We start from the raw sequence: 13,335 nt of genomic DNA, 5'->3' as shown, positions 1-13,335 counted from the left end.
TTATGGACATCAAGTAATATCGTATTATGGTTACATATACACCTATCTAGCCTTTCACTTTAGAAACTGGATACTAAATAATGGTAGTTTTTTCTGATTATGCAGTAGATACTGGTGGCCCCAATGAATCCATGCCACCACCATCAACACCCTACCCCACACAGGCCCTGCCCCGGGATTCATGCCTTTCTGTAATTTCTCCCATATTTACTTTGTCCTGGGCCATGACTTGATTTGACCAACAGAACATCAGCAAGCATGACGAAGCAGAGGTTTGATAAATGCTTACACATTAGCCTTACCCCTTGGACTGCTCTTTCGAGAAAGCCAGCTACCATGTAAGAAGTTCATTTACCCTGAAACTATCACACTGAATAAGTCTAAGCTAGCCTCCTGGAGCGGAGAAGGCAATGGCACCCCACTCCAGTACTCTTGCCTGGAAAATCCCATGGACAGAGGAGCCTGGGAGGCTGCAGTCCATGGGGTCGCGAAGAGTCAGAAACAACTGAGCGACTTCACTTTCACTTTTCATTTTCATGCATTGGAGAAGGAAATGGCAACCCACTCCAGTGTTCTTGCCTGGAGAATCCCAGGGACCCTAATGGGCTGCCATCTATGGGGTTGCACAGAGTCGGACACGACTGAAGCGACTTAGCAGCAGCAGCCGCAGCAGCCTCCTGGAGAGGCCACATGAAGGAAAACTGAAGAAACAAATCAAAAGCCATAACTGAAGCCCCAGACCTATAACTCAGATCAAGCCATTCCAGCTAGTTCTCAGCCATTCAAGCCAACCCAGCTGAGGGCCCAGATACCATAGAGCAAAGATAAGTCATTTTAGTATGCTAAATCTGAAACTGTGACCCATAGAATTATGAAAAGATAGAACAGCTGTTGTTTAAAGCCAGTATATGTTGGGGTAGTTTTTCATGCAGCAGTGGACAAACAAAACAGAGTATTTAAAATAGAAGAGTCTATTATTTTCTCAGTAACATAGCTGACTTAAAGCTAGTCCATTAACAATGTTATGTGGCAGCCTGGATGGAAGGGGAGTTTGGGGAAAAATGGATACACGTATATGAATGGCTGAATCCGTGTTCTATCTACCTGAAACTATCATAGCACCGTTAATCAGCTATCCTCCAATACACAACAAAAAGTTTAATACAAATAAATAAATGAAACTGGTCTATTAGCATCCCATCCAACTTTCTACAAAGCTTTTTAATCAGTTTAACATTGAAATGGATCTCTACAGAAGTCCTGGTCCAATAACCATAGGTGAAGCACCAGAGCTTTCAAAAAAAAGCCAAAGTCTTCACTCTGCAAAGATGGGACAGAGTAAAGCTAACGCTCAAGTATCTTCACAGCTTCCCTCTGCGTCTCTTCACAAATGGGGGACCAAGCAGTGTAAGTCCAACCCAAAAAGGAGCATGTCAGGATGCCCAAGTAAATTCTTTTCCATCATATCTTTGAGTTTCAGTTCCTTTAACTCTGTGTTTATGTTCCTCATTCCAGAGACATTAACAACGTCTCTCTAAATACTTATGATTACAATAAGTATGACACAGATCAAGAGTTTCACTGAAAGGTGACCTGTTTTCAGTGTAGGTAAGCAAAGTCCTGCTTCACCGACAACTATTAAGGCCTGCACAGAATAAGATGATCACGATCATCAAGTTGTTATAATGTTTAAGTTTTTAAATCATTAAGACCCTAGAATATTGTCCATTCATTCTAGGCATGTTTTTTTCACAATGCTGAACATTAAATATTATACTCATACATGGCCTTTAATCACTAAATACTTTTAAGATTTTTGGTGGATAGATAGATAGATACCCTGAAGTGTTTTGTTGGTTGTGTATCATAGCAACATTGGTTCTCCAACTTCCTAGATGCCTGGGATCATTCCTGTGTGTGACTCACTCTGCATCTCACTTACTCTATTACAGCATCTACTTGTCACCATCTTCCTGAAGAGGATTAGAGGGTTTCTAAAATATATTTGCAGTGAGGTCATGCAAAAAAGGAAAAGAAGACAGTCTCTGACATACTTCACAATCTGATGACCTAACCATACTTACAATTTTTACGAAAGAAGTTTATATGTGTGTTTGTGTTAGTCATACCAGTACATGGGCTATCCTACTCACCATAAGTTCTCTTTGAAATTTAAATTACGAGCCATTTAAAAAACTTAGTCACTAAGTTATATCCAACTCTTTTGTGACCCCATAGACTGTACCTGCCAGCTTCCTCTCTCCATGGGACTTTCCAGGCAAAAATACAGGAATGGATTGCCATTTCCTCCTCCAGGGGAATCTTCCTGATCCAAGGATTGAACTGGCAGGCAAATTCTTTACCACTGAGCCACCAAGATTAAAAACTACAAGTCGCTTTATGCTAATTTTTAAAGTATGCATGCCCAACACTCATATATGTGATATACATACAAACATATATTTTTAAAAATTTTAACAGTAACAACTCTTCTTGACTGAGTTTTGCACCCATAGCCTCATTTAACTCTTATCACAACCCTGTAAGGTATTATTATCCTCATTTTAGAGTTGAGGAAACTGGGACTCAAATGGAGTGAACTTGTTGACCTGTGATCACATAGCTAAAAATGATGACACCATCATTGGTACCCAGGATTCTTTCTACCATGTTGCACAAAGTCAAAAATTATTGCTAAAGAGCTATGTAAAATCTAGACAGAGGCAACATGCTTTGATGAACTCTTGCTGATGGTTTTTATCTAAGGTGAGGGTCCAGGGATAAGAAATCTGAATGGGCATGGTACTAAAATAATACACAGGAGTTAGAAATACTCAGGACTAGGCAGGAACAGTTTTTGACCTGAGAACTCCCTTCCTATTACCCAAATCTTGAAGCATTCACTCCTCTGTGCACTAGAGGTATTCTCTTAACTTGCCTAAAACCCTACTAGTCAACACCAGAGAGAAGCTTAGCAAGTTCCAAAAGCAGAGAACCTCACCCCCTAGTCTGACCTTATACTCACTCTTACTTTCTACCAAAAATATCTCTCTCCATATTTTCAGAGAATGAGAAAAAAAGAGAAGGATAAAGAGAAGATGGTCATGATGGCTGGGCCATAGTCAGAATATGTTCAAGAGTCATCTGTTGGAAATATTTTATCCACAGACCCATCACAAAAATATGCTGTAAGGATTTTCAACACTCTAGGAAGTAGTAGTTTGGGAGTCAATATCTAATCCCAAGTTTTACACATATATATATAACATATATAACAATGATGTATTATATACATATATTGTATTATATATGCATGTATATGTATTATACATATGCATATATATGTATATACAATATATATGTATAATATGTATTTTGTGTATATATATATATATATATCAGTGCCTCTTAAATCTTAATGTTCATACCTATAACATGGGACTCATTACAGATGCAGATCTGGGTTTCTAGCAGGTCTGGGTTAGGGGCCTAAGATTCTGCATTTTCACAAGCTCCCAGATGATGCTGAGGCTGCTGACTTATCAACCACACCTGGAGGCATAAGATCATATATGCATTCAATCCATGTCAGTCTATCCCCTAAACTGGATGTCTTATCTTTAAGCTGTCTCAACAGAGTTCATGCAGGAAAGGTGGCACCATTAGAATCCCATTAGCACTGTCTTTCTCAAAGTGAGTGAAGCTTACAGGAGCACTAAGTGAGGCCTTGAAAGAAGGTGTTTCTTGGTTCTAGTCAAGCGTAGAAAACAGAATAGTCTGGAAACTTAAGGAGATCCATCACCTTGTCCCAAATTATTTCTGGTGTCAATGTATTAGCACAGGACCTGAAAGGTTCACCACTATCCAGAATCATTGGTGAGGATGCAAAATGCCTTGTCAACATTGTCTATTGCTTTAGCGAACATGGCAATAACAAGTACGCCACTATTTACATATGAATATCCACTTACAAAATTCTTCCTAAATAATCTTCAAGGACCATTTTTTGATTCAGAGAACTAAATGATGTCTGAAGTTTCAAGGAAACCAACAACTCTGTGAAATGATGTCCTGTTCCACACTAAACTAACCCAGCCTGGACTGGTTGCTTTCATTGTTATTGATGTGATTGTCTCTGTTTTCAAGAACTCACACAGGAATTGGAATAAGAACCAATCAAGAAATATTTATGACATTCCTAACATGTGACTACTATGGAGCCAGTCACTATTAGGAAGACAAAACAAGGAAGTTAGTAAAGTCAGAACTTCAGAGAAGAAAATTAAGATATACAAAACAGTCCTTTTGCCCAACTGCCATTCCTGGCACCCATAATCATGGTAGGTAGTCATTATAATTACTACCTTTGCTGGTTTTATGATAAGGAAATTGATTTGAGCTAAGAGACAAAAAGAAAGCAAGTCTCTTCAGTAAATCTCTTTCCACCCTCTTGGCATTTTCTCCCACACTCAACAAAAACTTCATAAAGCCATCCCTGACCCTTCTGCCCAGTTTCACCAAGTCAAGTCCTACAACTGGCCTCACACCCTTCCCAAGCATCCAGGCATTACCACGCGACCTTCCCCCACCAGGCCCCAGCCTGTTTTTCCAGAGGGCAGCCGTCATTACCTGAATGGCAGGTTTGCCATGCAAGCTGCCTTAATGTGGGGCTTTGTAGACATCACGCCTGAGTTGTCATTAATGTCCTCCAAAAATAATAATCAACTGACAGACCAAATAAGGGCATTCCAAGAAAACATTAATCCAAGCATTCGGGGAAGCCATGGAAAATCTAAATTTATTGACCTTTTTGTTCTCCAAGGAAAGATCTAACATACACACAAAGACAATAGTCAGCTAAAAGTTTATGAACTTCATTTGCTACAGTGCTAAGGGTTGGATGAGCAGCTCCGGGGAAGGAGGTAGCATCTTTAATCATTCCCGCATGTACAAGGGGCAGGAACGCTGGTAAGAGACCTGATTGTGGGTATGTGGGTGATTCCATTTCTCACTCTGTCCTTTCTCCTTCCCTCTACCACATTAGAAGGGTGTGGTAGAAGGTTCTAGAAGAGACCTCTCTACAGGAAACAAGGTATCATCTATCTTCCTCCTCTGCCCCCACCTCTCATGTAGATGCACCTGAGCCGATATGACCCCAGGCAGGAGGTGACAGCACTCGAGTCTGCTGTCTTCCACCCCAGCCACACTGTCCCTGGGCCAACCAGAGGGTAGAGGCACCAGGATCAGGTTCTGAGTGAGGCCACAGTGGGGCTACCTTCTAAGAGCAGACGTCCCTCCCCCAATCACAGGAACCAGAAGGAAGAAATAAGACCCCGGGACAAGCACAGGCCCGCAAACCACTTTTACAGCATTTGTTGCTGCTATTCAGTTGCTAAGTCGTGTCTCACTCTTTGCGACCCCATGGACTGCTGCACGCCATGTCTCCCTGTCCCTCACCATCTCCTGGAGTTTGCCCGCATTCATGTCCATTGAATCAGAGATGCTACCCAACCAACTCATCCTCTGCCGCCCTCTTCTCCTTTTGCCTTCAATCTTCCCCAGCATCGGGGTCTTTCTACAGCAGGAATAGGGTTAAAACCACAGCCTGAGACACTTTGGGTGTCGAGACACGCAAAGGCTGGGAGAGAGGGAAACACAAACATGTGAAGTGGGGGAACAGTGGCGGCCAGGGCCGGAAGTGCAAGGCTTTGATGCACAAACGTGCTCTTCCAGGATCTTCCTGGTAGTGCTTGGAATCGGGTCTGCCTCACCTCCCCCACCAGGAACATGTAAGGGGGAGAATTCAGGGCCTATTTCCATACCCCTTTAGAAATACCCCTTCTAGGTGGTCTCTGCTACACTTAAAGGATCCAAATGATGTCTGGAAGGCACCGCTGTGCTTGTCTGGGTCCCAGAGCAGGGGAGACTTGAGGCCCGAAGATATCTACATCCTGCCTGCCCCCACCCAAGCTTTGTTTCAGCACCTGCAAGTAACTTCTGACATTTATATACTTATACAAAATTATCTCAATATAAAAAGCACCTCCAGAGGTTCTCCCTCTCTTGGTCTCTTCTCATTTCCACTCCTCTGCAGTCAGCTCAGTGGCAAAGAATTTGCCTACAATGCAGGAGCCACAAGAGATGCAAGTTTGGTCTCTGGGTCAGGGAGATCCCCTGGAGGAGGGCATGGCAACCCACTCCAGTATCCTTGCCTGGAGAATCCCATGGACAGCGGAGCCTGGCGGGCTACAGTCCATAGGGTCATAAAAGCAGCTTAGCACGCACGCCCATGATCAGCTAAATGTTTCTTTGAGGGCACAGACAGGGCAAGTAACCTTCGGCTAGCAGAAGTGCAGTTAGGGGGGTGGGGAGTTAGGAGGAGGGGAAGAGGAATTAGACCTGCAGGCAGCAATCATTTTACCTCTCTTCACCTCAAACCTACCTACAAAATGGATTTTGTAGGAGACAAAATCCATTTACAAAACAAGTACAAAAATGGGTTTGAAGTTAAGCAGCAGAAAAAAAATTTTTTCCAGTTCCTGCCTTTACAATTATCCCCTGTTGTAAGTGCTGGCTCCCTTTGCAAGAGAACTTGTCAGGGATTATTTCCATACTGGCATCTATGTCTTCAAGGCATCCAAGTATCTTGTGTATCTTTTGACAGATCAAAAGGCAGAAAGAAAAATGTTCTTGGATCAACTCCCAGAAAAATCTCAAACCAGATTTTCCTGGGATATTTCAGGCCAGTCAGTGCCTGTTATTTTATTCTGTGGCTTCTTTCTTTTAAAATATGGATTAAATGATGTGATGAATGAAAAGATTAAAAGTTCACAATTCCAGCAGCACTGGTTTCTAAATTGCTGTGCTATCTACTTTAAAAGTTCCACGGACTTTTACCATCCTCTCTGCTCTTCAGGGTCACTGCTTTGAGATGGGGAAAACAAAGCAGAGAGCAATTATGTTTGGCAGGAATGTTGTAAGGGGAACCAGATTTCAATTCCAAGTAGGACTTGAACCAGATAGATAGTCTGATCTGACTATTTTCTTGTTAACCATGGGTCTTCTCCGGTGACTCAGTGGTAAAGAATCTGCCTGCAATGCAGGAGACCCAGGTTCAATCCCTGGGTTGGGAAGATCCCCTGGAAAAGGAAATAGCAATCCACTCCAGTATTCTTGCCTGGGAAATCCCATGGAAAGAAGAGCCTGTCAGGCTATACAGTCCATGGGGTGGCAAAGAGTTGGACACGACTTAGCAGCTAAACAATTGAGAGGGGCTTTGACTCTTTTGCACACAAGCACGGCCAATTCAAAGAACACCCGGATAGTTGGTGTAGTGTAATAATTTAAAAGATGGAAACAGGGACTTCCCTGGTGGTACAGTGAATGAGAACCCGCCTGCCAATGCAGGAGACAAGATCCTTAGTCTGGGAAGATTCCACTTGTGGCAGAGCAGCAAAGCCCACAGGCCACAACTACTGAGCCCACTTTCTAGGGTCCATGAGTCACAACTACTGAACCTACATGCTGCGACTACTGAAGCCCATGCACCTGGAGCCTGTGGCCAGAAACAAGAGAAGCCACCCCAATGAGAAGCCCACACATCACAACAAAAAAATAGGCCCCGCTCACCGCAACTAGAGAAAGCCCACACGCAGCAACGAAGACTCATCAAAACCAAAAATAATAAATAATTTAAAAATAAAAGATGGAAACGGATTTGCTTTTTTCGTGTAGTTCTTTCATGCTTGTGGGGAAAAAAAATTAAAAACAAGATAAAGGACATAGTTTGCTTTTTGCTTTTAAAATTGTCACGTTTGCCAAATGCTTTTCGAGATGACTGACCAACTGTTGCTCACCGAGAAGTAATGCTGCTCTTTGCAAAATGCCAATTTGAACCGAATAATAAGAGCAGTAATGGTGATTCACAAACAGGTTTCCCTAGATGGGCTGGAAAGAGTTGCTTTAGCCGTGATGCGATATGAAGGGCAAGAGCGCCCCCTGCTGACCACAGAGGCAATTTAGGCCTGAACTCAGTATTCTACGTGATCAGGGCTCTCAGGTTGAGGCGAATTCGGTATCCATACAGCCTCTTGAGGAAGTAAATGAATTTCTTCACAATTCATGCCCAAGGCACGATAGCAACTTCAAATCTCAGTAATTTGTATGACAGGTACAGTATCAAAGGACGACTACCAAAATGTAATTACCATTCCTGTAAGCCTGTCTCCTCACTAAAAATAAAAACTAAACTGCGGCCTTCTTCAACAGCTCATTGAACAGCAATTCCATTAACAATGAGCAAAATAACTTATTTCCTCATTTGAAATAAAATATTGACTAATGAACGGTTTTGTTTAAAGTGGGTCAAACCCTATAAAATTGCAGGTATTCCACTCTTTTGTGCACAAACAGCCTGAATACAATTAGCTCATCAACCATTGACAAAGATACACAGGAAAGCCTGAAGGTGTGGAGCTGGGGGCAGGCTTCCCTTCTGGACGGGACTGGGGGTGCAGGACGTAAACCCTCCGGCCTCACAATTTTCCCCAGGGCAGCCTCTGAATTCCTCTGACCAATGAAAAGTAGAGGCTAAATTTTTTAAGTATTTTGGGTAATTTAGAAAACTCTGCTCCACAAAACATTTTTTAGTTAGTTTTTTTTTTCCCCCTTTTAACACAAGCATCTTAATAAAGGAGTTTCAGAAAAAAGGAGATTTTTAACATCATGTTCTCACATTGCCTGATTCTCTGTCACACAGCAGTCTTACAACTCTGCAGGGCCTTAGAAAGCAAATTCCAAGTGTTACAGAATCCAAGCTCACTCTACTTGCCGCAAGACAGGCCAGTAAATCTGAGAGGTGAGGGGTTGAGGCAAGGAAGAGACTTTATTCAGGAGCCAGGTGACCCCAGAAGATGGCAGGCTAGTGCCTCAAAATAACCATCTTGTCAGGGCCTGGTTGCCAGGTTCTTTTATGGATCAGGGATTGGGGGGAGGTGAGCAAACAAAGTAAAAAGACTGTTCAGTCTTTACAAATAACCCCTAGAATGGCAAGCCTCAGGCAAGGGAATACCGTTAGTTTTATTTGCTTAACAGTCCCCCACAGGTGGGAGGCTCAGGTTATCTCCCTGAGGCAGGCTGTTATGTATGTTTATAATAACAAAATAGGGTTAAAGTCGTGGGAGCAGATCCAGTTTAAATTTAAAATTAACCCTTCCCTGTTACACAAGTAGACTTATTTGAAGGACCAAGTTGGAGAAAGTAGAGTGCCCATATCCTGAGCTGATCCAATACTTTCTTTAGTGTCCATTGGGCGGTGGTCCCCAGGTTAAACACACACACACACACACACACACACACACACAGAGTCATGGTCTCTGAGTTGTTGGATTTGTTTTGCTTTGTTTTGTTGGCCTCACTGCACAGTTTGCAGGATCTTAGTTCCCCAGCCAAGGACTGGATTCCTAGGCCCCTGAAGTGGAAGTTTGGAGTCCTAATCACTGGTTGTTTAGTCGCTAAGTCGTGTCTGACTCTGTGATTCCATGGACTGCTCTTCTGTCCATAGGATTCCTGAGGCAAGAGTATTGGAGTGGGTTGTCATTTTCTTCTCCAGGGGATCCTACCAACCCAGGAACTAGACCCGTGTCCCCTGCATTGCAGGCGGATTCTTTACCACTGAGCCACCAGGGAAGTTCCCCTAACCACTGGACCCCCAGGGAAGTCCCCAGAGTTGTTAGATTTGAAGGAACTAATGCCAGCCTCCAGGACAGGAACTCTGAATACAGTAAAAGCCTGAAGATATCCTTGGCCTATAGCATCAAGTCAATAGGGGATTCCAAGGTCCATCTTAAGGATGGGGACCACTGGCTCGAAGGGTTTCTCTTGAGTCTAGGTATAATTCAGTATAAGCTTGGAAATTTCCAAGTACAAAAAGAGAAAAGAAAATCTTACGGTTAACATTGAATGTTCGTTATAAGAGCACAGTAGAAAGCCAATTATCCAGCAGAGGGAGCAAGAGACAAATAAACACAGTGCTTCTTTCAAAGTCATAAAATGGAATCTTACGACTTTAGAGTCCAGATGATTCATATTCTCTTCAGTGATATTATTTCCTGAAAGGTAAAGAAACTTGGCCACAGTAACACAGAGAATAAGACCTTCCATCTCTTGACTCCAGGTCTTGTATTCTCTCCCAGGACAAAGTTGACATGAAATGATTTCTTCTATGTTCATTTACCTACAGAAACATGCAATCAAATTCCTTATGTAGAAGAGAGAACATAGCAAAACACATTTTAATTGATAGTAGGCTTCCCATGTCGGAGAAGGCAATGGCACCCCACTCCAGTACTCTTGCCTGGAAAATCCCATGGACGGAGGAGCCTGGTGGGCTGCAGTCCATGGGGTCGCGAAGAGTCGGACACGACTGAGCGACTTCACTTTCACTTTTCACTTTCACGCATTGGAGAAGGAAATGGCAACGCACTCCAGTGTTCTTGCCTGGAGAATCCCAGGGACAGGGGAGCCTGGTGGGCTGCCGTCTATGGGGTCGCACAGAGTCGGACACGACTGAAGCGACTTAGCAGCAACAGCAAGCTTCCCAGGTGGCGCTAGCACTAAAGAACTGCTAATGCAGGAGACATGAGATGCTGGTTCAATCCCTGGGTTGGGAAGACCCCCTGGAGAAGGAAATAGCAACCCACTCCAGTATTCTTGCCTGGAGAATCCCGTGGACAGAGAAGCCTGGTGGGCTACAGTCCATGGGGTCACAAAGAGTCGGACACAACTAACACACATACAGAGACACCATAAAAACAGGAAGGATTTCTAAGAAAAATACAAAGAGGGACTTCCCTGGTAGTCCAGCGGTTAAAAACCCGCCTGCCAGTGCAGGGGACGCAGGTTCAAACAGTGATCAGGGAACTCATTTCCTGTGCAGGAAGCCCTTGCACCACAACAAGGGAAGCCCAAGCGCTTCAAGGAAGGCCCAGTGCACCAAGATTTAAAAAAAGAAAAATGCCAAGAAACTTCTTCCTCTTTAAAACAGATAAATTAGATTCCCTCACACTCATTCAATCATTCATTCCTTTATTAACCATCAATCATATACTTACTGTGTTAGTAATGTATCCAGACCACCTAAGCCTTAAACAGTTCATAGCCCTATATTGAAGTTTGGGATGTTTGAACCCCTTCTTAAGATAGCATATTTCGTGGGACACAATACGGGCTATTACTGTGCTGTAGTTCCTTATGTGGCTGTCAGTCTTACACACCTGTGGCTGTAGGATATTATTTACAGCAGATAAGAACAGAATATTTCTGAACGAGCTTTCCAAAGGCACTGCACTTTATAGACTTACTCATTCAACACACATTTGTAGGCAAAGGTCCAGTCCTCAAACGTCAAGGTTCAGATATTTGACTTTATCAGTTTGCTCAAGGTTGATAGGTGCTAAGGGGATGAAATCATAGAAATCCCATTACCAAGAGATCCCGTAACCCAACAGGACCCTATGGGGCCTACCTGGGACAGACTCCCCTATGTCTGTCTATTTCTTGTTTGTAGGAAAACTTTAGCCTCCTCAGCCTTTCCTGAGTTACAGAGAGTGAAAAAAACACAGAAACAAAGGAAAACAATCAAGCAAGACAAAACAATACTTTAACCACTAAAGTCAAGGACTTTTAGTTCCTCCTTAAGAGCTATAGATAATATTCCAAGCCATATACTTAAGCTATTGTGTGGATATGAAACCCCCACTGAGTGGAAGTAATTAACAGCATATTGACCACAAACAATAGACCCCAGACAGGTTGGAACCAGAAGGTTGATTTTGATTCCCGGTCAGAAACCACCACCAACCAGTCAGCAAAATGACAAGTTGATCATGTACCCCACAACCCTCTCCTTCACCCTGTCTTTAAAAAACTTTTTCCTGAAAGCCATCAGGGAATTAGGGTCACTTTCCTTCACTACAACCCACTGTCCATAGATTGGCTTTACTGCCTATGGGCAAACAGATCCAAGTTTGGTTCAGTACTGTTTCCTATTCACTTACAATGGAATTGGTATTGGTGCTTTTCCATTATCCATTGCAGCTTTGTCTCATGATGAATGTGCTAACTAAATTAGATATCAGAAAACTGTTTAGTGATCATGGAATAAAAGCAAAGGCTATGAATAGGCTTGAAAAGCATTTTTTTAAGCAACATGAAAGCTGCTTCACTACTAAGTAACACTCAGCTGTGATGAGAATACCATGTCTGCCAGATGGCATCTGTTGGGCAATATTCTGTTGTCTGTTCCAGTCCCCACCTATTTTCCACTTTCGCCAGGTGCTTCCACGCACATCCACCTGCAAGCCCTAAGCCAGCCTCTCTGCCTGGACTGTGAATCCTCGAGGAGAGAACAGGCTTTTATGAAATGCCTGATTTAACGTTAGGCTCTGCTTAACAAAATAAAAGCATTTGAAATTGAAACGTACAACCAACTGAAACATCTTGCTATGTCACTACTACCATAACTTTCTAGCAGTCATCCTAAAAGGATGACTTTTCTAATCCTCACCAAGAGGATTAAGGCCCCGGCCCCAGGGTCTCTAACTCAGAGGACCAGGTAGGGTCTGAGAATCTCTGTTTGTAACAAGTTCCCAGGTGATGCTGATGCTGCCCATCTGGGGACCACACTTTGAGAACACTGCTTCCCCATTACCCTCCAAGAGGACTCAGGCACTGAGTTCACATACCTGTGAAAGGTTAGATATCCTGCCCCCGATCCCAACCAAGCTAGCCAGCTTTGAGTCCATGACTACAGCCCCTCTCAAACTTTTATATGCACACAAATTACCCGAGCATCTTTTGAAAAGGCAGGTTATTATTCAATAGGTCTGAGGTACGGCCCCAAATCTGCATTTCTAGCCAGTGCCCAGGAAAAAACCAATGTGTTAGAGCAGGAAGCAAACTGAGGTTAAGGCATCACAAACTCTACCAAGTAGAACAGTATAAAACTAAATAATGTAGATCCCAAAATTTTGAGTTGGTTCAAAGCATTTGGTTTCGGGTCTGAGCACTAGAGTTACCAGTACACTTTTGCCTTTTGTTAAGATTTTTGACAAAACCGAAGCAAGTTAACATTTAACCCTCATCCATATAAAACTTCCCACATAAATAGGCCCAGCTGACTCACTGGCGCTTCCCAGATGTACCCAAGCTCTGTGCAAACAGTGTAGATGATAGTAACCCTGGTGGGGTGGCTGGGAGGGTGGGGCTGCTTATACATGTTGGTTGAGAAATTTACTCTTGGTTCCATGGTGAATGGTGTCTTGTTACATGTTTACA

The sequence above is a fragment of the Cervus elaphus genome, chromosome 5, assembly GCF_910594005.1.
Source record: "Cervus elaphus chromosome 5, mCerEla1.1, whole genome shotgun sequence".
NCBI classification, from domain to species: Eukaryota; Metazoa; Chordata; class Mammalia; order Artiodactyla; family Cervidae; genus Cervus; species Cervus elaphus.
Note: the sequence above shows the minus strand (reverse complement) of the source record.